Consider the following 26,021-nt stretch of genomic DNA (forward strand, 5'->3'; position numbering starts at 1 on the left):
TTAGATTGTACTTAGTAAATATCCTTATGAGCTTCTAGTAGTCTGCTAGTACATAATCTTAATATTTATGTGTTAAATCTCTGTATATGTATTGCAGTTCAGGAATATGACTGCTTTCTTAGATATCTCTGACCTCTCAGATTATAATAAAACTTGGTGAGGGAAGGGAATTGTGTCAGCTGTGGGAAACAACCAGGGACATGCAAGTAACTAAAATACCTAAAAGTACGTGAAACACATTTGTCTACTACCAAAATGAAGTGAGACACAAAAGGTAGCAAACACCTCACTTGGAGAAAGTATGTGTAAGTCCTGAGCTTACCCGTTACTCAAACGATGAAACCGTCATTTCCTATAGGAATTTTGACCTGACATTTGTTATTCCATATAATGTGCACTGGTAACTGGCAAGGTGTTTATTCTTCCATTTTAAATTCCAAGAATCAACAAATGTAGCCACATATCTTACACCATCTTATTGCATAAATAGGGGGAAGAGTCCTTTAATCTTCTAAATCACAAAGCTGGTGGATCTGTATTAATTTAGAGAAGTTGAGGATCTGTCTTATGATGATCCTATTCTGGCAAGAAAGTCATCCTATATCTACAGTCCAGTTAACTTTGGAAAGCTTCAGTAGGTATTTATCTTAATCTGCTGAAAGCAACAACAATATACCAAAGCACCTCTACCCTGTAGTACTCTACTTTTCTATAAAACAACCCAAGAGTTATGAAAATTTGTTTACACTAAAATCATCAACATTTTGCTGTCCAAAATACTCTGGTGATTCACGTCTACTTTTCCAGAAAAGACAGTATAAAAAAAAATTATAATGAAATGTTAGCATTTAAAAACACTGAAATAATTTTCAAGGATGTGTAAAACAAATAACTTCAAGGAAAGCAGAAGAGTTGCAGGAGATATGCACTGTAATGAACATACAACAGCAACCACCTAAATTTTACTATATGCACAAATTAAATGACAAAACACACGTTAGAACAGTTGCTACCTGCATCATCTGAAGGACATACATTTCCGTTGTTAGAAGCTCTAGGAGGTATTTTATGGAACATTGTACCTGTTTACAACAATGTAGGGCAGAGACAGAAAAATCCCCAGTCCAGGAGGAAAATGAGGAGATGAGATGGAATTATCAGAGGTAACACCTGACTGAGAACTGGGCTTAATCTTTCAATTTTAACTAATAGTTCTGCAAAATCTTTGGTGGTCTCACTTTTTTTAGGACTAGACATTTTCAAATAATGGGAAGAAAATTCTTCAAAATTTCTTTAATTGCCTCTTGTGAAAAAAACTGGCATTGTTCATGAATATGATTTGCCAAATGTAGGCAGAAAATTTGGTTTATGTGTACATTGAGAGGTGTCTCCAGTAACCCTGCTGCACTGGTTCTTCCCTTAAGAGGAGCACATTATCTTCTCAGGTTGTGATACTAATGTTTTAATACCTCACGGCTTCTTGGAAGTTTCCTAGGTATATGGTGAGCCTAGCTTGTCATTATTTGGGATGCAAAATCTGATAGGATCATAGCACACAGGAGAATTTACTTCTTTTAAAAATACATGCTGGTTACCTCCTTCATCTGTCAGGGTTTTGCAAAGGGGCAGTCTGCCAACATTTGACATATTCCAGATGGATATAGAGAGCGGCAGTGTGGGTCAGTGGTGCCTTGTTCTGTGGTTAGACCTCAACGCAGGAGGATAGAAAACAATGGGGGAAAAAGTAGAATATTTCAGGCAAAGTGTCCTAGTTTCAGAAAGGGCCACGGGGTTTTTGTACATTTACAAGCACTTTCTCACATTACGAGCTAGCTGACAGGTATCTACTGAAGCCCTTGTCAGTCAATCTCTCTGTGTACTTCTCCCTGGTGTTCTGTTAAAGCCAAATAAAATCTATTTGCCTCTGCTTTCTCTCTTGTTGATGTACATAAAGTTACCAGCTTCTTGCAGGTGTCTGCTTCTTGCATTTGTAATGACAGTTTAACAAAAAAGTCAACCAAACCTGAGGCCACAGAAAAGCTTTCACAAGAGAGGTCAAAAGGGTTTCCTCTTCTGCTAAAGGTCTGCTACATTATTAGCAGTGCCGTGCCAGAGATATTTACCTGTTGGTCACTTTTCAATTGATTCAACATGTGGCTACATGGAGGTTGGAGTTTTGAGATTAAAATCACTTCAAGTTAAAATCTTGGGATAATTCTGGGAAAAAATGACTTCTTGTCCTGCCTTGGCTCCCTTGAGACTTTTCTCTCTGTTTATAACTTTAGCCTCAATTAAAAGAAAACAAGCAAACAACAAATAGAGAAAAACAATCCTGAACAATTAGGGCTTTGACATCTAAAAAGACCAATGTTGGATGAGGTCATTCCATCACAGCCCATAAAGCTATCTCTTCCTCCCTTTGTAATACATATGTTCCAGTCCAAGTTCCTCCTTAGTCTTTTTGTGGCTAAAGTGAACTAAATATCTCAAGCAAAATATGTGTCTGATTTATTGGTTGTCTGGGAGAATTAATGCTACAAATGCAATAATGTCTAATTTCTATTCAAAAGGAAAAACAAACCCCAAAAGCATAGACTTCCCCATAAAAGAATTAAGGCACTGATTCACAGTTTATAAAGCCAGAGGGGAGCAGCCTGCATGTCTATCCTGAACTTCAGGATAGCACATGCCAGACAGTTTCTTCCCTGAACCACTTCCTTTTGGAACAAAGGTGCATCTTTAAGAGAAACAGTCAATCTTAATTTTCAAATTGCCAATGATAGAGAACCTTGCGTAATCACTAGATCAGTTCTTTTGATAATTAACTGTCCTCTGGTAAAAACATATGTGCCTTATTCCTGGTCTGAAATTGACATGTTTTCATTTCCAGCCACTGGATTCTGAGTTGCCTTTCTCCAAGAGATTAAAAAAAGAGAAAAATCTCTAATTAGAACATTCATATTTTCAACCTTCTCAAGAAGTCTTTTGAGTCTTTTGCTCTGGTGTAAGCTTCTCAGATTTTTAACTACCCTCTTGATTCCTCAGTGAGACTTTTCCTACAATTCACTCTCCAACTGGCAATATAGACACCACTGAATGTAGCAGTTATGGCCACATCATCATCAAATAACATACAGGTATTCATTTTTCTTCTGTCTATTCAACTATGGAAATATTTCTGGAGGCCCTCAGGGAATTCCTATTTGACTGCATACTCATTGTGCTCCCTCAAACCCCCCAGAGCTGTTGACTATATGCAATATACAATCAAGTTATAAATTCTGTGGGAATGACTTCTTTTTTCCAAACAAATGCCTTTACTTCCTAATGTGTTGCTTGCATCTGTTTTACCAGGCAATCTGGTTTGCATCACTCTTTTATCTTCTTCCTTTTTTTTTTTTCCACTTCATATTCTTTTTGTCATAACCAGTCTTGCCTTTGTCAGTGGTAACTGCATATTTTTATCCTGGTCATTTATGATAATATTTTAAATAGCTTAATTCTGAAAACTGACCCATGCAGAGCCCCACATAAACCACACTTATTTAGTAGAAATTCCAGATTGATAGTATTATCTTCCCTTTTATCAACTGATTTTTAAAACATTTATCTTATACCACATTAATTTTTATTTACTATTTTCTGGGTGGAAATACATAGTAACACAAGTTAAAAGTCCATACTGAAGGTTATTTTATGGACATATACTATGAGCACTACATTTAGAACCTGAGCTCCCCAATACCTCAAGCTACTTGGGCAAGATCAGTTTTACATAAATCCACTTTGAAGATATTAATTGTTGACTGCAGAAGCACTGCTTTAGCCTCCACTATTTTGCCTGCCAGTTTCAGACAGGCATCTGATTATTTCAGTCATCCAACTTTCCCTTTATAAGCAGTGTTGTCGGAAAGCTTTTACACAGATACATACATATTCTACGTTTTAATGACTGCCAGAGTTTACAGCCCTGTACTTGAAATCCAAAATTCTCCCTTTCATCTTTAAGGCTCTTTACTGTGGTCACTTGGCCAAGGAGGGTTTTTTGCATTATTTCCATCTTTTGTGCAGAGCATAAGGCTTCAGCAATCCAGAACATCTGCACTGGTGTTAAACTAACAGCATTTTCAGGGAATACGGTGACCAGATAGAAAACCATTCCTCTGCTAGTATATCTGAAGTGCATTTCATGTCCATGAATAAATGGGGAGGTAAAATTGCAAAAGCAGAGGCAAGAAAATAATGAAATGAGTAGAAATATGAGAAGACAGCATCCCACACAGTGTTCAAGTGCATTTTTAGCACGTCTCCTTTTCTCAGATGTGCAAAGGCAAGGGAGATAGATAGTACCAATAACTTTGTAAATGAACAAAGATCTTCATTTTGATTAAGTGGTGTAACTTGTGTTTGTTCTACCATTGATATGGGATCATTAAACACTGAGCTACAGGCACTGCTTTTGTGCCATGTCTTGTACCTCCAACATATAAGCTTTGTCCTTAAGAGAAAAAAATATATATATCCATTGCAGCCAAGAATTTTAACAGAACTGGCTAAGGAGTTCTCTGAGAACTGACACAGATTTTAAATAAATCTTGGATTCCTGAGGATGTTCTGCAAACTGGAGGGAAAAAAAAAAAAAGAAGAAGAAGAAGAAGAATTAAAAAAAGGCCAATCTCATGCCAAAAATTATAAATGACCAAGAGGAAGCTTCAGGAAACAATAATACCCTAGAAACTTGGCTTAGAAGGCCAGGCTTTGGGCAGGTGGAGAGGAAAGATTGTAAAAGATCCATGTAGAGAGAGATAAGAAGATGTACATTTCCCAGTGCTATAACTAACATTTCCCTGTAGTATTTTCTCTTCTCTTCTTTTTGACTGAAATGCGTAAGATATCCTTAGCTAATCGTTTCTGGAAGAAGTGGGAGACTCAGAGTTCAACATATGGATAAACCCTTTGGTTCTAACAGTCTACTTTTCATGTGCATGTTTGAAGCTGCCAGACACATGCTTCCTTCATATCGAAAGGATTTTTTTCTGACCACCAGTCTTCCTTTTCTTTTTCTTCCCTAGAGACTGGCTGTGGAGGGAATGCTTCATTACAGAGTGTTGAGGTTTTTGTTGTCTCACACTTTTTTATTTACTCCAATCTGCTGCATAAAACAATGTCTCTTATTCAACTAGCCCTGGATAATATTTACCAGATATCAAATATCATAGTTAATTTAATGTGAGACTTTAATCTTAAACCACTAGCTTTGACCTTGTTTTGGTGGAACTGTAACAGGCATTAGTCACGGTGCAGGAGTGGATATTTTTGGAAGCCACAAGAAAAACATCAGTTTTCAAGTTACACAATGCATGGCTTTTCTGAAATGTTTTTTATGCTTTTGTTCTAAAAAGATTCTATTTTTGTGCTCCATAACTGAAGAACATCTGAACTTTGACACTTGAAACTTCCCAGGTGTTTACTTCATGCTGTTCTCACATTGCAAATAAACAAGTTAAATTATGGAAGCATAATCCATTCAACACACTTCTGTGCACATTTAAGAAGAAAAGAGAAGACTCTAGATTCAAAGGGCTAGTATGCACCTCCATGTTATCAATGACAATTCGTTCCAGTGTTCAAACCTTGCTCATGGAGAACAAAAAAGTCGTGAATATACATTATAAAATCAGCATAGTTCAGGATTTTTTTTTGCTATTGCTACCATTTGGTTGATGTAGGCCCCACTGCTGTTCTAAGCAGACTGCGACACTTCTTGGCACAGAATTTCAGACTGGTTAATGGAAAGCTGGTAGCTAATAGGTCTCATGGATCTAATTATGAATCATATAGTTGGTTTTGTTCTGAAATTTCTCTCTAGCATGACTAAATAGTGGGGAAATTCAGGCATTAATAGTTTGAATCAAAAAGGATTTTGATTACTTTAGTGTTTGCATGACAATTTTCGATAAATATACAGCTATTTGCATAATTATTTGAATACAATGACCTGTATGTTTCAATTTTTTTTTTCATCTGCAATAGCAGCAGATAGGCAAAATATGATTAATAGATAAACAGCAACCCAAGGGAAAACTTTTCCTGTCTTTGGTTGGAAAATTAGCTTATGTTTAAAAAACAAACAAACAAAGTACACTCCCATTAGCAGTTTTAATTTATTGTTATACCACTGAGAATAAAATACTTTTTTTGGCACATTGTTTTAAACAACTAGCCTGGCATCATGGTAGTTATGCACTAAGCAGTGCCCAAGACAGAAATATCTACATTGATTTACACAGAATTTGATGTCCTTTCTTCAGAAGCTTCATTCTTCCAACCCTTTCTCAGAAGAACTCCTGCCCACAACAGAGAAAACCTGGTTTCAGACCCTGTTGTCCTCAGAGTGGTTGTTCTCCTGTGAGGAACATCTGGATGTGACAGCGCAGATGCTGGAAGCTTCCTGGGTGGTGGAATGTGGCCATGATGTTGTAGGGAATTTGAGGCAGAAACTGAATTTGCTGAAAATCTGCCAGAAATTGCCTACATGAAGATTATAACTACTTGAAAAAAGAGATGTGGAAATGGCAGGTGTGTAGAAATCTGGTGTTTCTCTTTGTAATTTGCAAAGCAGCACCTGGAGGCCATCTGACAACATGAAAAAGATCCTTAGATCTGGCTTGCCAGAAAAGGAGGCAGAAACCAGCAACCTGATTTATGTATGCTGCTCCAAAAGTAATGCCTCCTATTTATTTCCATGGAAACTACAACAGGTACAAAGACAACAATAACACTACTTGATAAAGAAAATTCTCAGCTACAAAACACTCTTTTCCAACATTGTCATCACCGTCAGCTATGGATTTTCACCAGCCGTGAACAAGAGCCACCATGTTGTGCTCGTAAAAATCTGCACCAGTGGAGGTGAGCCACTGTCGATGTCACCACCGCTGAAACACACCACCCACCACCTCACTGTGCTCACATCCACTGTTCGGTCTCCATAGATATTTAGGAAGTGTTGATGAATGTCAGTGGGTGCCTTTTTTTCCACATGGAGGAATTTAACTACACACCTTTGCTTCCTACACACTTCCATGTCAGATGCCATATTGTCAGACTGCCTCTCTGCTGCCATCTTGTCACATGGCGACAAAATATAAAGGGGTATTGGTGGGAAGGTTCAACCTCTACTGCTGTACCACCAACATCTACCTCTGATGTTGTGGGCCAACAAAAAACAGGATGCATTACCTTCGGAACAACTCTTGTATGTGGGGTCTAGCAGGTGCTGGCACCAGTAAAAAGACTGGAAATTTCAAATAAATAAGGTGAGCTGGGAAGGCGTCCTCAGAACACATGTAAAAAATTTCATTATCATTAGAGTTGGAAGCCAAGCACAGCTTTTCATTTTCAACTCCCTGCAAGATTGATTTGACCTGTATTTAGTGAGGGACTTCAGCCTTTTGTAGCCACCTGGAGCAGGGGACAGGCAAAGGCCAAGGCATTTCCCTGTCCAGGTGGCCCTCATAAATATCTCAGTGGAATTTATTTTCTTTCATTTACTTTGGCATTGCTTGGGCACTCCTTGATTAAGGAGTGGTGTGTAGGAACTGACATGCCCAGAGATAGACAGCCACATCTGCTAACCATTTGGATTAATTATTACACCTGTACCATAAAACACATGTTAATAAAAGGCTGGTGAACAGGTTCGAGTTGCAGTTTTAAAGAGGGCCCAAAGAAAGCAAAATGCTAGCCATATACAAGAAGAAGCAAAACCTTTTGCTGATAAGATGCTGTAGGCTCCAACCACATACAAGGAAGAGACAATGTTAGATACGTCAAATATATATATATCACACAAGCAAACAAAATAGGAACGCGTGTATCCTGGCAAACCATGCCTTTGTAGACTATTGGCTAGAAGGTGAACAACAGTACACATTCTTTCTTTCCTTCTTTCTTTTCTGTTAGATGTAAAAGGAAAAAAATCATTAATCACTCTGCAGGATACAGCACTTAAATGGGTAAAGTTGCTGAAGGGGTCTGGTTAGAATCAGCCGATTTTTCATTTCCTTTCAGTGGGGACAGTGTGGTGCTCTGGAATCTCTGGAGACCAGGAGCATGAATGCAGGTATTGAATTTTCAGGAGGAGACAATTAAGGCCAAACGTGAGATACAATCATATTTAAATTAATTCAGGTACTTCAACTGAAGACCTAAACCCTCTGCCTTCTTTAAGATGCATATCTGGGAGGGCTTTACTGGGCTGGCATTAATCATTTATCATTCTAGGCTTGTATCAGTTGTGATGAAACGCAGTTGAGCTCTGTATTTATTATTTATTTTATTGAACTGCCTATGGAAAAACATTTTGCTGAACAAACTCTTAAAATAGCCTTTGCTATTCGTGAAGGCCTCCTTAGAACACATGTAAAAAATTTTCTTATCATGAGGAAGCCGAGCACAGCTTTTCATTTTCAACTCCCTGCAAGGAGTGCTCACAGTTCTTCATTCTGACATACCCTGTTGTTGAAATAGTGTGAATGTAGGCCCTGAGCCTCATGCCGATTCTGTTTATTGTTAGATAACTTCTGACCACAACAAGCTTACATCATGATTTGTAGATGGGCTGAAAAGGAATAGTTATAACAGGACAACGTTGAAGGCAACTGTAGACCTCACTTTGGATTACATCTGTAGTTGACCTTTATCTGTTATTTTTGGAGGCTTCTCTGGCATATTAGTACTCAACACTGCAAATATCACCAAGGAGGAGGTGCATCATGCTGCTCTGATGACCAGCACTACTAGACAACAACATATTGTTAATGAAATCTTTCCAAAACAAGAAAGAAAATATACCTGTCCTTCAAGCCTCCACAAACCCAACACTTCAATGCATTTGGTCCTGACCTTTACATTTAGAAGTCATATGATCCAGGACAAAGCTGATGTTTCTACTCTGCCACCAAACCCTGCAAAAGCTGTGGGTTCAGCTACAGAGCTACTGCATGCTTGGTGGATTGACCATGATTACAAATACTACTGCCAAGTAAGGCTTTCCATTCACTGATCCATTTTTAGCCTGTGTCTTCCTGAGAGGATGTACTCACAAACAGTATGGCTGCTGGGTTACTTGTAATCATTTAATTTTAGACCTCATTATTTTATGTTTGAGATAGCAAAGATTTCTGCATCAGATACACCACCTTACCACTACCAGGCTGAATACGAACCCAAAAGTTTGGCAAAAGATGGGCAGATTAGCCAGGCAGAAGAAGCTTTCCACCAAGGACAATCAGCTTCACAAGGAAGCTGAGGCTTTCACATCATCACAGCTCCTGCTCCAGACTCTGCTGAATGGGCTGCAGTCAAGGGCAATTTATAAGACATGGTAAGTCTAGCTATGGGATGGACCAGCTAAAGCAGTTTGCCCAACCTTAAAGTGAAGACTATACTTTCAAGGAGATTTTTCATGAATCGGGACCAAAAAAAAAGATGAAGTTAAATGTCTGTCTCTTCTGCCTAAAGAAATATTTGTATGGAAATGGACAGCCTCCAAGGAATGGGGTTATGGCAGTATGGAAGATACAGTAATACAATTTTAAGAGATAGCCCATGGTAAATCTGAGAAAGTTACTGATATTTATACATATGCTTTACTGTTTGAAAGTTACTTTCTCCTTCAACCCCAGTCTAAGACTTTGTACTCTCCACCTGCACATGTTCTGTTTGTTCTGTGGACAGCAGAGAAATGCAAAGAATTTCCAAAAATAAGGTTGTAGTTAATGTCAGGTCATATGTACTAAAGCCCTAACAGAGGATAGCACTGCTTTTTTATTATTACCATTTTTTAATGGTCTGATTTTTCCCAGTTGATACCAGTGCATGCAGAGGTTTTAGCAGATGGGAAAAAAAGGAAAAAGAAGAAGAATGTTTCTATATACTTCTGCTGTAATCCAGAAAATAATGGCTTGCAGCAAACTGACACTACATTAAACGTACCCTTCTAGTACATGAAAAATTTCTGAGTCTGATTTTGGTTACTTCAGTTGATGTTTTTTTGTTTTGTTTTGTTTTGCTTTTTGTTTTCAATTCCTCTTGTGTTTAGTGCAGGTTAAAGCTTCCTGAAGATGACTAACCCAGAGTAATATGTAAATGCACATGACAGAATAACTCTCTTGCTGGCTCAAAGATATACGTATGCTTAAACACTTCGGAGAATTGGAGCTAAAATTAGCATTTCATTTTCTTTATTTTCAAACTGTATTTTTTCAGCCTTCTTTGTATTACCACTGTATTATTCAAGAACATTTTTGTGGTTACTCTGATCATTATAGTGCTGTCTATGTTACAGATGCCAGCTTTAGCATAGTTGTAGTATTTGAATTGCAGTGCACTGAAACTACTGGTACATCAACCACATCCATTCCTCTGAACTGCAATCATCTCTGGAATGTATTAATTGCAAGTTATTGTTTAGATTTACTATCCAGCTCCACCTTCTGGTAAACCTGTATTAAATCTAACTTGTTAAGTTTCTTTTGACTTACAGTCAGTGAAAGGAAATTCTTTCCTTTGTATCTATAGTACTGCTCCACATTTAAGAATGATCTTACTGACTAGTATTAACCATGCCAACCACTGAATTTGTACTCTATTGTTTCTTTCAGGGACACGTGGAATATTTTAAATTGCCCAGAGAGGTTGTGGATGCCCCGTCCCTGGAGGCATTCAAGGCCAGGCTGGATGTGGCTCTGTGCATCCTGGTCTAGTGGTTGGCAACCCTACACACAGCAGGGGGGTTGAAACTAGATCCTTTTCAACCCAGGCCATTCTATGATTCTATGAATAAAAGAAGCACTTGTAGAGTGAGCAGTAAAGGAGATCATCTGCATAATCAAGTCACTGAATTTATGATTCTTGACATTTCTTAATGAATATTTCCTGGGCTCCAAAATTATGGAATAGCTTTCTCAGACTCATACTGCCACAGTTATTTTAATCTTAACTGTTCTTCAACAAGAATGTGCAAATGTATCTAATGAGGTACTTTCAGTGTCTCTTGGAGATTGTGCTGCTCCACAGGACAAGCTGTACATCCTCCATTCATTCTTACACAGGTTCTTAACAAAGGTAAGTATTTACACACAACTGTGCACTGAGTTCACTTAAAAACTGTTCATTCTTTTATGTAATCAGACTGTTAGCTGTCAAATATAGAGGACACCCAATACTACTGACTTATGAAGCACCTAGGAGAGCTACATTCTTGTTTCAGAGTGAGCTTGGGGACACCATAAATTTCAAAAGTAAACATTTGCCTAACCCCTTTTATTTAAGCTCTTGTCTCTGTGAGTTTTTATGCATACTCCTCACTGTGATCTTACAGTTTTCTTTCGCATTCTTCTCTTTTGTACTTATTTATATATGGTTAAATCTCATTTCATTACACAGACTCAAGAGCTACTCAGCAATCACCTGTAATGCTGACTTTCGTGCCCATTCCCTGACATAGTTTGCTCAGGCCAAGTAAACCCATATGGACAAATCCAAGGCATTGTCTCAGGGACAGTGCAGGCCAGTGAGTATTTCCCATAGCCATAGTGGACAACTGTAGGTATGCCACTCTCTCTCACTGCTCCAAATGAGTTCATTTTGTTTTTTGGCATAGATATATTCTATAACTCTCATTTCCTATTCCTGAGAACACAGAAGACCAGTGTAAACTGGCCCACCAAGTGGCTGTGCAGGAAATGCACCAGGAAGCACAGCCCATCTTGTGAAAACCATGACTGAAATGATGCAACTCTTTTCCAACTACTCCCTACAAGGATACCACCTTTCTGCCTGACTGCTGCTTACAAAGCACTAAGAATGAGTTCTTTTTTATGCCGTTGTGCAGATAGCATATTTTCCAATGTGCAGTATGCTGAGAAAAGTGTGTATTTTCTTTAATTTCTCTTGAATCAAGTCCTTAGTTTCTTTCTGTGTTTCTACTCAACCAGCATTCAGCCGTACTATAGCAACTGGGACTTTACTTGAGTAAGAACTTAGCATCTGTCCTCTTACTGAAGGAAAACATCTTGTTGTTTCTTGCTTATGTTACCGTAGGGCATGAGATGCCTCATCTTAAACCAAAGTCCCACAGGTCTAAGGACAAAAGAAAACAGAGTTCTGCTCCTCAAAGTCATTATAGGACAAAAGACAATAGGCAGGCAGCTACAGTTGGATGAATGAGCACACAGACACAGAGAGACAACACTGGTCAGTGTGATGGGCTGCAACCTAATCATTGTCACTGTAGGCAACACTGAAAGGAAAACAATTGGAAAGAGAACAGAGCCAAGAAAGGCATTTTATTTGCAGAGGAATTTGCATCTCAGCACTTGGTGACAGTCCAGCCAGAACAAAACCCGGAAATGTTGCAACGTTTGTTGAGAGGGGACGAAACACCCGTCGGGGATGCTTTCCTTGTCAGCTGTCCCCACATGGGACTTGCACAATCCTCCGGTCGCAGCAAACCAGCACATGCCAGCAACCGCAAAAACACTTCCGTCACAATTTTTCCAGCCAGCGAAGCCTGAAAGAGGCTGGTGGAACAGTGTATGTGCATGTTTACGGGGAACTCCTCCAGGAATGAGGGGAAGAAAAGGAGAAAGCATGGCCTCTAGGTCTGAAAATTTAGCAAGCAGGTGCTACTGTATGGTACCACTGGCACACCAAAGCCCCAGTATCTTCAAAGTGAATGAGAGATGATAGATAATATGAGAATTTACTGCAGACTGCGCTTTGCATTTAATGCAGGAGGTACAGAAGAATCAGAAGAAGGTTACAAACAGAAGGTTGCAACCACAGAGGAAGACTACAAACACAAAATGCAAACTGAAAGAACTTGGAAGAGAGATTTAGCTGTGCACATGGAAGCTTATATCCCAGTCATGACTTGCAAGCTGAGAATATGGTCTGGATTTGAGTCAGAGAGTCTGACCATGTAAACTGGGAGTAACAAGCAGAATAGTGATGCTGTCCACAAGAACTGAGAAAATCAGCTTTTATCAACCTGAGCTTAAACTATTGATTAGCTGTACATAAAGAAACATAGTTACGACAACTGAAATTTTAATTTGGAAGAGAAAGGGATTCATATTTAGAACTGCCAATATGGAGTAGTCTGTGTGGGGACAGTAGATGGATTTGTACCTGTGCCTAACTAGTGGTTTGAGAGAATTTACATTGAAAGAGGTGTCAGAAAGGATCAAGCTCATAAGAAAACTTAAGTCTGACTGGGTTCTGGCCAGAGGAAAAAAAAAGTTACCTTTGAATTCAGTCATCTGCAGGATATCTTCGTCCTAGAGCATTAAAAATATCACAGAAGAATGGTTGGCCACTACCACCAGTCTGAAATGGCTGGGACACTTCCTCTCCTCTGAAACCTCCTCTTTCCCTTGGGTGAAAGGAGGCAGAACAAAAACACTCTGACAGATGATAAAAGGGAGACTGCTTGGCTACAGTTTCTCCTTAACATTTGCTGTTGTTCACAGTCCTTTCCTCTGAGATGTCTGTCCTCCTTTTTAAATGTCAGTCCTGGCAAGTGGTATTAAGAAGCTCCATGCCCTAGCATAGATAGGCAGTGTTGTGTCAGATGTGCAGATATATCAGTAAGTCAGCGTCAAATCTCTGCTAGTGACTGACAGATGTTTACCTGAGAAAATGAGGAGATGATCACAGTTTTTTTTTCTTCTTTTTTTCCTTTCATTATCAACCAAATGAGACATTCCCTGCAAAGATACTGCTTTCAGTCTTACTTGAACCTATGTGACTTTGGAGGTCAGTAGGAGAGCTGACCCAGATTTTTATTCTTGTTGACAGTTCAGCACCTCATTTGGCTTTTTAATGACAGTAGTTACCACTACAAAAAGTACTTCATCTTGCTTTTCCTTGCCAGTTGGCTTCATATGTCTTACACTCTGTGTGAAGACCCATTATATTTAATCATTTTTAACTCTTTTCTTCAAGCTTAAATGGAAGTTTCCATGCCTCTAAAGAGTAATGGGATACAAAAGTTATATCTGCGATTTAAAAAGCACACTCATAGTCTGTCGCAGTATTTTAAATTTCTTTGTGTTAGATACTCTGTTCAAAACTGTACGTGCTAGACCTCTTAGTGGTTAGGGAAAACAGTGGGGAGTTACTAGTCTGGAGCCAGAGTGTGTCTGATTTCTGCTGGAAGCTGGAATATCCAAAGCAGGATTTGGAGGAGCCAGAAGTCCTTCAGAATAACTTTTCTGTTTTGTAAAATAAACAAAGGAGGATTCAAATGAAAGCAATGCTGGGAAGGATTCCCATAGGAACACACGGCATATACTTGAGGAGTCCTGGGCCTCCTTTCTACTTTGATTTATATCAGCAGCATAAACGCTCTTGATTATTTACCAGCTGCCAAGTACCAGCAGAATCTACAGGAATACTAAAATTCAGTAATCCACAGCATGGATGTTTCTCAGTTACCTTGTAGTTTCCCCATCTCTGCGCCCTCATATAACAGTGCCCATGCACATAATCTGGCTGATTTCTTCCAAAGGAACAATAAAGTTCAGTATAACATCCTGCCTCCTGTCACTCTCCTTTCCTTCAACAGCAGATTCTGTCATAGCCAAGTCATGGTCCCTGTTGAGTAGAGAGTCACACCAAGGCCATACACCACTGGTAGTTTTTTATCTTGTACAAGGACAAAAGGTACTCGTACAACATATCTCCACAGTCGGGGGGTGCTCTACCAAATTAACTGTTCTGATATAATTAAATCAGAGCCAACTGCAAACTCACATGTCCCTAGAAATCCTAGCCATACATAGGGAGTTGCCTATTTCTTTAATTTTTCAAACAACTTCAGAGTGAGGCCTTGCCTCCGCTTCCATTTCTACCTTGACATCCATCATAAATTACCAGCTTAGACGAGCAAGGCAGTCAACATGCAGTAATTGCTGCTATTCAGGGTATTTTGCTGGTTACAGAGCAGACCTGGTTCAGCACCAACAGCCACCCCTGTTCTCTCCTTCAACCCCTCCACCTGCATGCTATAACCACGACAAGCAATTAGGAACAGCTGGACTAACTTTGTACATAAAATCATAGAATCATCATAGAATCACAGAATCATAGAATATCTCCAGTTGGAAGAGACCCACAACAATCGAGTCCAACTCCTGGCTCCACAGAGCACCACCCAAAATCCGAACCCTATGTCTGAGAGTGATGTCCAAACACTCCTTGAACTTGGGCAGCTTGGGGCAGTGCCCACTGCCCTGGGCAGCCTGTTCCATGCCCACTGCCTTCTGGTGCAGAACCTGTCCCTAACCCCTAGCTGCCCCCCACACCGCCCCGACACAGCTCCAGGCCGTTCCCTCAGGCCCTGTCGCTGTCAGAGAGAGCAGAGCTCAGCGCTGCCCCTCTGCTCCCTGTGAGGAGCTGCAGCTGCCATGAGGCCTCCCGTCAGCTCCTCTGCTCCAGGATGAACACACCACGGGACATCAGCCTCTTCTCAAACACCTTGCCCTCCATACCCTTCACCATCTTTGTAGCCATCCTTTGTTCATCTTGGATGTTAGCAAGACTCTCTTCTGCACTGGAATTTCCAAATGATCTCTTAACAGAGCAAAAGTCCCATCTTTTCCACTTGGAAGGTACACTATACAATGCCACAATGTGTACTCTCATGTGTACAATTTAAGGAAAGAAATCATAAAGGAACACATTTCAAAAAAAAAGAGGACATTTTTTTCTACGTATATGTTACTTCCTACACCACTCTGCCATCTGACCAGCACAGCAGTGGGAAGATGTTTATGCTGTGAAATAGGAAGCAGACCCCACAAACATTCCCTGTCTGCTGTGGCTTAGACTTAGCTGCTGCCTGCAGTAGTACCATCCACCTGCTGTTGACTGTTTAGAAGGACATAAGGTGCCCTTACCAACAGCCATTAAACACTTTCTCTGTCTTGTGCCCATCCTTGTGCACAATGGTTCGTCATAGGAGCACTGATAACTAGGCAGCTTCCTTTCCAACAAACAGCAGTGGTGCCTTGTATGCTCCTCCTTTCATACGTCTCTTTAAGCGTCTCTAATATGATAATTTAATGAGAAGCCACAGGAAAAGTATTTTTTATCTATCACCAGGGAAAACACCCATCTATTTTATTTTCACTGTGGCACTGGCTGCTTTCATTACCTGTGATATTAATATAGATGGCTGATGACCATATCTAAGCCACACACTTGTGCTTACTAAAACTGCACACTCATTATTTTTTTAAATCAAATTCGTATAAATGAAGGCAAAGAATAGAGGGAGAAAATTTAGAAGCTGCTATGTCAAAGTCATCATTGCCTGCCATGCCTGGGGATTTCATGGGAAGGATTTCTAGAGACAAACTGTCCAGGAACAAGAAACATGGTGGTACTTCGTCTCTGATACTTCCACACTAAGGATATGGAGAAATGACTCCAGCCTCACATCTCTCATTGGTCTCAGAGGTCCTCCACTCAAAGACATCAGCTGACAGTTTGTTATGTTTTCTTACCATAGAACATTGTTTTTCCCTATGATAAGGCACCAGAGCATCCTACAGCTGCAGTACAACTCCAATTTTTTAACATGTTACCTCTCACAATACCTGTTGTTATTATTGTCATCACAGCCAGCTCAACAGTCTTCAGTTTTGCAACACTGACAATGTTGGAGCTATCACCTGTGGCATTTTGGTACCTGCAGTTACTTTTCATCTATTTCATACCACCTGCACCACACAGAACAGGCCCTGAAGGCCCAGACACTAGTGTGGACCACTTGCAGACCTTTACCAGTGGCAAGCTGGATTACCTGGCCACTTCTTTTCACAGCCTGAGATTTAAAAAAAAAAAAAAAAAAAAAGGTTCAGTGCAAATATAAACAAAACACATGAAGGAGAAATGCAGCTTTCACTGTCTCTTAATGATCACAGGAAAACACTGGAGGATGAAGAGTGCTTGCCACCAGCCTATCTGTGCTGCCAGCTGCCCAATAGCACCAGTTGGGCCTGGATTTTCCTTGAACCACAAGTCTGCAAGAATCCCAAATTACCCAGAGAAAGAAAAGGCACAAATGAGGTGTTTGTGGTGAGACAGTCTCCACTGAACTGAACACGAAGTGGCGAGGAACTTTCCGTGGGGCTGGTGAAGAAGAGGTGCATGGGGCAACGTCAGGGAGGTTGGGGGGACCGTGGCACAGGATACTACAGGAGCAGAAGAGGTGGCTGAAAGTGGCCCAGCGCTGCAGTCAGGGCTGTGGGAATAGGGAGAGGAGCCATGGAGTAGAGCTGGAGCTGAGCATTGCACCTCTGAGCCCATGAGCAGAACCCAGGGGACAGCCTCATGGCCCCCATGACCTTCCAACAGGAGCTCCGCCAAGCTGAACAAAAACAAAACTTCTCCAGCTAAATACACAGCAACCATACTGGAACAGCTGGAAACAGCTTACTGCGGTCCCGAGGCCCCTCTCAAAAGCCAAGTCAGCACTTTGTGATGGTCTGGGTACCAGAAGTACAGTCAGATTGCGCTGTTGCTTGTTGGAGACGTGGAACAGAGCTGTTTGCTGTCAGGGAATCACTTTTGTTGAAGAGGATTTGGTTCATGGATCTGCGGTGGTTTCACAGAGTTTTTGCTTCAGAGGTAAAACTGGAGGAGATGGCCTGACCCTGCCAAAAGGGCAGAGTTTCTCTGAATGAAGCTTTGGGACGTGACTTTGAAATCACTTGTTGTAAAGTTTATTTTTGCTGTGCACATTTTGGTTCAATATTTTTAGAAGAGGATGTGAAAATGAGATGTTTGATCCATCTGGATCATGCATTTTCCAGACTATTATTTCACAAGAAATATCTATTAATTAAATTCAGACAGAAAAATTGTAAATGATATTCAGTTTTCCACAACTCTCAGTCTGAGCTAAATTCTTGATTTTCTCATTCTGCATCACCAGCACAGTACTGTGGCAAATATGAAATCTTCCTGGGGAATTCTGTTTGTAGTGTCAGAGGTACAGGACTGCCATGTCTTCATAAGGAATGCACCTGACCCTCCCCAAATTTCTGACCTTTCCCTGACAGTCTGCACAGACACTAATGGAACTAATGTCTCCTGTGCCATGTGGGGGAGCTATCTTGTGCATACTGTGCGTGGCAGCATATTCCTAGAGCTGTATATTGCATCTAAATTGGCTAATGCTGAATTCAGCATGGAAATGGAAAGCTGTTTGCAGGAGGCTCATCCCGAGTCCCTACAGCGCATGAGAATTTGAGCTTAGTGCTGAGGGCAGGGTTGTGCTGCCTTGCTGATGGATGCCGCAGAGGACTGCCAGGAAGAGGCTCCAAAACCATTTCCTAAATAGTAGAGATAAAAATTACTGTTAGAGCCTAAATCGGCACTATTTTCCTATATTCTACACAACTCCAAACTGCCTAGGAGCAAGGACATAATTTGCCCTCAGAGTATTATTATAGAAATTTGCGTATGCTGAAATTTTTATACCCACATCACAAGAAGGAAAATCAAAGGGGAAAACTCAGCATGGAGAGTGAGAAAGAACAACATGAAGAAAGAAGAAAAACACCTGAGCGGGCTCAGGGGGACAAGCGGCTGTGAGGCAGCAATGCACGGCCATGTGTGCAGGGTACCGTGCGGCCCCTGGAGAAAACCCCGTCAGAGCAAACAGCATACGTTGTTGTTCATTCCATCTGCTTTTCAGAGTCTAAACAGGAATCAGTCTTAAAATGAAAAATTTTGAATAAAACATCCTCTTTAGGTTTGTCTTTAAACCTTCGTAGTGGTCTTTTCCAGTCTTAAGGATTCGTCTTGAAAGTGCTGTAAACACAACAACAAATCCCTGCGTATAAAAAAATTTCTGTCAGAAATTTGTATTGCTCAGAAATGACCTCCTTAGGAGCAGAACTTTGAAAACACCTTTTCAAAACAATTGATTTCTTTTGAAATTGTTCACAGCACTGAAAAAGTTGCAGGGAAAAATCTCCTCCGACTCAGCGGTCTTTTTAAGAACTCATGAAGTTGCACGTTAGCAGTTTCAGTTTCAATTTTTTCCTTCTGACACCGGCTTTTCTAAATTGACACAGTCTTAAAAAGTCTTCTGAAGAAAAATTAAATGCTAAAAATTGAAATGAAAACACTGACATTCTCAGTGGTATTTGCTCACGGTGATTAAATGAAACAGCAGTACAAATAAAATTGTATTTGGGAAAAATACCGAAGGTCTAAAACCAAACTCAGAAAAACGTTCTACATTCATATGAAGGAGAAATAACTTTGTATTTGGGGCTTTTGTGTGAAATACTCCTGATGTTTTTCTTACAGCTTTAGTCTACACATTCATTTGTGCACCAGAAAAAAAAAACACAAAAAGGTACATTCAGATCTACTCTGTTTTTCTCCAGCGTGAAAGTGGAAATTCTCCTTTCTGATACCTATAGCAGATACGTTTTTTTATTATACAAACAGAAAACATATCTAACCCACACACTCTCTGCACTCTTTAAATTGGGAGGAATTTTAAAACAATGATTGTCCATAATAAAGTTAGGAGTATGTAAGAATTAATTCCCCTTCAGTTTTGTTTTCACATATGCTGAGTGGCAAAGCCGTGCAAGCGGCAGGTCGTATAAAAAAAAAAAAAAGAAGAATATATATCTGCTAGCACATTCTCATTTATATTTTTCTATTTACGCAGTTTCTTGCAGAGTTTTGTGTTTGGCAATTGGATCTAGTTTTAACTTTCACCCTCCTGAAACGATATTTGTCTATGGTCTGTTCCTATTGCTGGTTACCAGGAAGAATTGCTTTTCAGGCAATTTTCTGATCCTATCCTCCTGCTGCAATTTAGTTCTATCCTAGCAGGAGTTTCTGTCTGACAACCCAGGACTGGTCTCTTCCAACAGGAGAAATGTCAGGATACAGTCCCTCCTCCCCTTCATCATTAGTTAGGGGGAAAAATAAAATGGTTTTTAGGGAATACTGCAAGACATATTTGTCCCTTTTATCTTCTTAATCCTGGGCTACCTCATCACATTAAAATCAAGAATGCATGGATTACCATCTCAAGTTTATAAAGAGCCTGATAAACAAAAGAATATTCATCCCTTTGCCTCTTACATTTTTGCCTCCTTTGCTACATTTCACATTTACCACTATCGAGAACTTTCTTTCTTTTTTCCTGATGCTGTTTTCTCTGTCTACAGATTCCACTCTTCTCCATTACCTTTTTCCCATTTTCCCTCTTTCCCTCTATTAGGATGAAAATGTACAAGGACTCTAATCCATGTATCTTTTTTTCTGGGGGGAGTGAGTTGGGAGGAAAGTTCCACGTTCCGTTTTACTGATGTATGGGCTTAAAGAATAGCATTAGCCAGTTGACCTTACTGGTTGTGTAGATGTGCAGTTTATGTCATAAACACTGTTACATCCTGCACCTATTAATTAATTAATAGCAATTATCTTTATCTCGGAAGCTTGCAAAATATTTCCCACAGTGTACAATGATGAGGTTTGTTTCCTGTAGCATACTAGCCTGGGTCTAAGGTATAAGCATGAGCTAACATCTCTAGACTATCTCCTGTGCTGTGATTTATGGAGATCTGTGATAGGAAGGTTGCAGACATCAGGATTCCTTTCGGAGTACTCCTTTGCTCCAAAAATGCTGGGGAAAGTCACACAGCAGATCAGATGCTGGTTCATCTGCAGCCAAGAGCAGAATATTTTGGGCAAGTGTATATCCCACCAGGTCAGCTGCTAATATTTCGCTCTTGCTTTTCAGCGAGGCAGGCAGGCATGAGATACTCTGACTAAGGCCCAACTTGCGCATTCCCACAACAGCTTAATTTGGCTGCATTGCAACATCTGTGTTGTGCTGAGTCCAGTATCTCTCTGTGCTTTTGGGGCCAAACTCATCCATCATCACAGGCAGCAGTTTGGAGCATGGCAACGGCTGCTGCTGGTCTCAACTTTTTGATAAAAAGCAAAGGAAAAAAAAAAAGATTAATTCGTGTTTTAAAAGGTGCCCAACAGCTGAGGCTACCACCCGAAGCAGGAGAAGGACAGAGTTACACTTCCCACACGAGAGGTGCATACCCTTGAAATTTAATAAAAAGAGCAAGTGACACTCCATAATTTTCACTGCAAGCACCGACTGAAAGGTGACATTACACAATAAGAGTAAATCTCCCACTCCGCTTATACCACGCCAGCATCCAGAGACATTTCTGCCATAACTCCAAAACCAAAATAGCAATGGGTGAAATACAACCTGCGTGCTGTTGTCAAAAACAAGCACAAGTATTGTAGTTAATGCTTGGCAGCCGGCCTGGAAGCCAGAGTTCTGCAGAGGGGCCCTGTGGGGGTTTCCCATATACGCTGCATAAATCCCTGCTTCCCTCCTCCGCACCAGCTCAGGCTCACAGTGTGATCAGGAGTGCCCTGAGAGGCATCTCCCAGGCTGGGAAATGCACGTGGCAGCCCAGGATAAAACAAAATCCATACATGCATCGTGCGTGTGCCCGCACAGGGGACTGAGGGCCTGTTTGGTACAGTGTGATGATCTTGATCTGATAATCTTTGAACGATCCTTGAGGCTCTTCCTCACTTGTCTCTCACTCGGCTCTGATAATCGTGGCCTGATTCTTTTGGCTCTCACTGGCCTGGCCAGTTGTGGATCTTCCCTGTGTTGTGGATCTTCCCTGTCGTTCGGTTCCTGACCCGACTGTTCCAAGCCAACCCACAGCACTCTAGGGAACCATCCAGACTTATTTTAAAGGGTCAGAGTGAGGCATGATTTATCTTATCTACTGCCCACGTGTCCCAAAGGCCAAGTATTAAAAATTTTAAAAAGATTTAAAACAGTACCTTATGTTAGGTGTGAATTGTTTAGCTGTCAGATCTTGTTCTATACTGTTGTCTGCTGGACTGAAGATCCCTGTAATATCACATCTCTTCTCCTTGTGAAAGTAATTATAGAACATGATTGAATCGTTTCTTAAGCCCTTTTACAAGTGAAACAAATAGATCCCTTCTAATCTCTCATGGTAAGCATGTTTTCCAGGCCACAGGCCGTCCCGGCAGGAGTCAGGAGTCCAGAACTGGAGTCAGTGGAGCTTCACCAGTCTTTGCTCGCTTGGGATCTGACTCTCCAAATGCTAACATGACTATTTCCACATGAGAATGTGTCCAGGTATACAGCTAGTCTTTTTAGTTGCATGCCTTTTATTCAGGTCACAGAAAGTGTTGGCTGCATGCAATCCCATTAAATACATAAAGTGTATTCATACACGTACTCAAGCATACAACCTATCTGTAAATTCAAAAATAAGCAAAACTCAGAATAGTTATCCAATAGAAAATTCTGACATCTCAACTTCTTATTTTATACCAGCTCAGTAGTTGAAACACTAACATTTTAAAGAAAAGAATTACATTAAAAATAAAAAAGAATGTTGAACATATATGACACAATTTTCAAGTATCTGCATTCGTTTTGCATGTACAAACAGAACTGCCGTCTGGACCCCTACATGTATATACATTGTAAGCAGACAACATATCCTGAGGACATGCTGTCAGTGTACCTGAATATTAGATGGCTGTTCTAAATAGGTGTCTGGTCCAAAAGGCCTCTGCCATCACAGGAGATGAATACTGGGACAGAATGGGTTGCATGCTTTGAAGGTTTCTCTCTACTTGCTATGAAGTGCTTAAATGGTTGATTTAGACTAGAAAGTAAAATTTTGTGTAGCTAAAAGCTATGTTCAGCAAAACAACTTGGTATAAGCACATAAACATTAAGTCATCCTACCACAGATGTACACGAACACAGATCAGGAGTACAGAGTATTACAAGCACTTACCCAGACATCTACTCTGCAAACAGAAACACTTTTAATTTAATGCAAGTTCTGCAGTTTAATTCACGTCTTTACTTAAACCTGAGCTCTTATAATCAAACGATCACTGCAGAATCAGAAATACATGTTAACAACGAAAATGTTGCACTTCTGTCATCAAAGTTGTAAAGATCAGATTGAAAACATGAATCTGACAATCTAAGGAAAAAAAAGAGAGGAAGATGACAAAAAAAAAAACAACAAACCAAGATCTATTATTTTTCCCAATCTTATGACTTACTCAGTCTCGCTCCGTTATTTTAAACACTGCTGACAACACTGCAGCAAGCCTGTACACATTAAAAACACATTCAGAAGCAAAAGCTGAAAACAAATACATTAAGATATTACTGGCACAAACTCAACATGCGTGCGCGCATCTTGCAACCACTGTTCAAAGTGGATGTCCAAACTCTACAGATGAGGGTATATTCTGCAAAATGTATGTAACACCTGCAAATACTCAGCATGCATCCTGCACAATACGGTCGCAATGCCACAATTATGCACGCACAAACATCACGAACCCACATACCTGCAATTTTGGAAGCATGAAATATTCTGACTTTCTGAGGAGAAGAAATGAAAATATTTTCATTTGTAATTGATACTTTGAAAGAAGATGAAAAATTTTGTCGTGGTTCAAATTAAAATGTCAATTCTTGGTTAGAAAAATAAATGAAATGCTTTTATGTCAAAACAGCAATTTAAAATGACAGATTTCTTTGGGTTTCAGTTTAAATTGTTGTTTTGTTTTGAAAGGAAGAAAAAATATTTAATGCAGAAGGAAAATAAAAATAAAAATGATCATTGTGTTTCAACAGCCCAACCCAAGGCGAAAATACTACTTGGAGGAAAGGAAAACTGACTGGAGAAATTGCATTCAGGATTACTCTCGGGATCCTTTCCTTTCTAGAGTGGCAATGCATACGCATGGCTCCCTTCTCCTTGCAGCTTTGTTTAGCATCTGCGGGAGCATCTTATCAGGAGCTTCACATGCGCGCTCATGAGCACTCAGTGTTTGTGCTCTCTCTGTGTGCAAGCACCAACCACACGCTGGCGGGCAGCAGGCATACACATGTGGTCTACGTTAAGAAACCCAAGAAATAAAGCCAATTTTAGATCAAGTGAGCTGTGGTCCCCTGGCTTGGCTTCTACCGCAGGTGATACTATAAACAAAGTTTTGTGCCAATGTGAAAGAACAAATACACTATAAATAGCTCATGGCTTCCAAACCCCCTCGTCTTGTTCCAGCCCTTGTTCGAACTCAAGCCAGCAGATGGGCTGAGAGCACTTCAAACTGGCTCCTTGAAATAAAATACTGGAAATAAAGAGGAACAGCATGGAGGCAGTAAAACAAAATGGGAAAAGAAGGAGAGGGTGGAAGGCATTAATTTATTGGGGAGAGTGCTGGGAACATATAAAAGCAGGAGAGGAAGGAAGAAAGGGGACATCATCCTGCTTGATCGCAATTGTCATTAACTTGTGGCAGAGGTATTAAATTGCAGCATGGGTGCAAGTGCACGCAGCCCACCTCCAACCCAAACCTCCTTGGCATCCGACTCTTCCCTGCGTCGAGTGATTTAATGCACTGGCCCACACAGTATATTTACTGCCTCTTGCTCTGTTTAATTGAGCCCGGGGGCCTTCACACCCACATGGTTCAGCAGCAAAGCATTTGTTATCTGCATTGGGCAGCACACCAGAGGCACGGGGAGGGAAGGGATTGGCCATTAAGACCCAAAAAGCAACAGTTGGGCTCTGTGCGGCAGGACGTGGTGTGCTGTAGGCTCTGATTAGTTTTAGGGAGCGGGAAGCTGTGCGGACATCTGGAGGGAGTTTGTGAGGAGCCAAGACAACGTGGAGCTGGTGCAGCAGGCTTTGCCTCTAATGGGTGTTTGCACACAGATGGAGGTGTTAGAAGAACTTGAGAAAATCCCCAAGTTCTGCAGTGGAGATTAAGTGCCCTAAACACAGTTAAGCAGGCAATTGGTTTAACTATAGCCTTTATGGCTGCTGAATGTTAAATAGTGACAATCAACATGCACTTATGAGTTAGGAAACAAGTGTCTTTAGGTATTAGCTACACAAGAAACGAGGGATTGTGACAGCTAACCAAGATGAGCCATTAGGTTATGAAAATTAAGACCCACTAAGGTTAAATAAAACTGGAGTTCCACGCAGTTCAGTATTTCCATGTGCTGAAGTATAGCTCTAATGGCTGCAAAATCTCATGCCTGCTGGAAAAATCCTTGCAGAAGAAGGGAAGCAGCCACGATGATGTGGCAGTTGGTAGGTGTCCAGGAGAGGTCGCTATAATATGAGGGAAAAAAAACAAAATTGTAGGGCACGCATACAGCAGATGGTGCCATGAAGAGAGGGCAAGCCAGACACCAGGGACAGTCATTCTGCTTTAGGAGACAGCTTTGGAAATTTCTTTTTTTCAGGAAGTGTGCTATGAAAAGAGCAGAATGGCTGAGAGCACAGCGTTCAGGAGTAGGAGTGAGTAATACGATTAAAACTACCAGAGACCTGTTGAGGGACTGCCAGTGTAGGGAAACACAACTCAACTGCCAAAAAAAAAAAAAAAAAAAAAAAAAAGAAAGAAAAAAAAGAAACATAGTATTTTCCCGAGCACAAGACTGAAGAATAAATGGATTTTTTTTTTCCCTGAGAATCCATACAAACAACATTGCTACAGATAATCATTCCCAAAATTTCTGGCTTCTAGATGAACAGTTGCGGATTACAACAGTAATTGCAGAAGTTACTCGCTACACCATTCCTGGCCAGACAAATGCCCTGGAAAGGCACAAGTGAGAACTATTTTTCCTTCCTTGTGCTTAGAGCTTCAGCATTTGCAGAGCCAGGAGCAATGAGAAGAGTAATACAAAAAAAGAAAGTAGAAACAAATAAAAGGTTGGCTTGAGGAGGGTCCCAGAGGTATGATATCTGAACAAGAGTTGACCTAGATTAAACCATTCTCTTGGGATAAATCCCATTCTGGCAAAAAAAGTCACAGATGCCAAACAGATAAAACATTATTCACAG

This window comes from Numida meleagris, chromosome 1 (genome assembly GCF_002078875.1).
Source record: "Numida meleagris isolate 19003 breed g44 Domestic line chromosome 1, NumMel1.0, whole genome shotgun sequence".
Lineage (NCBI taxonomy): Eukaryota > Metazoa > Chordata > Aves > Galliformes > Numididae > Numida > Numida meleagris.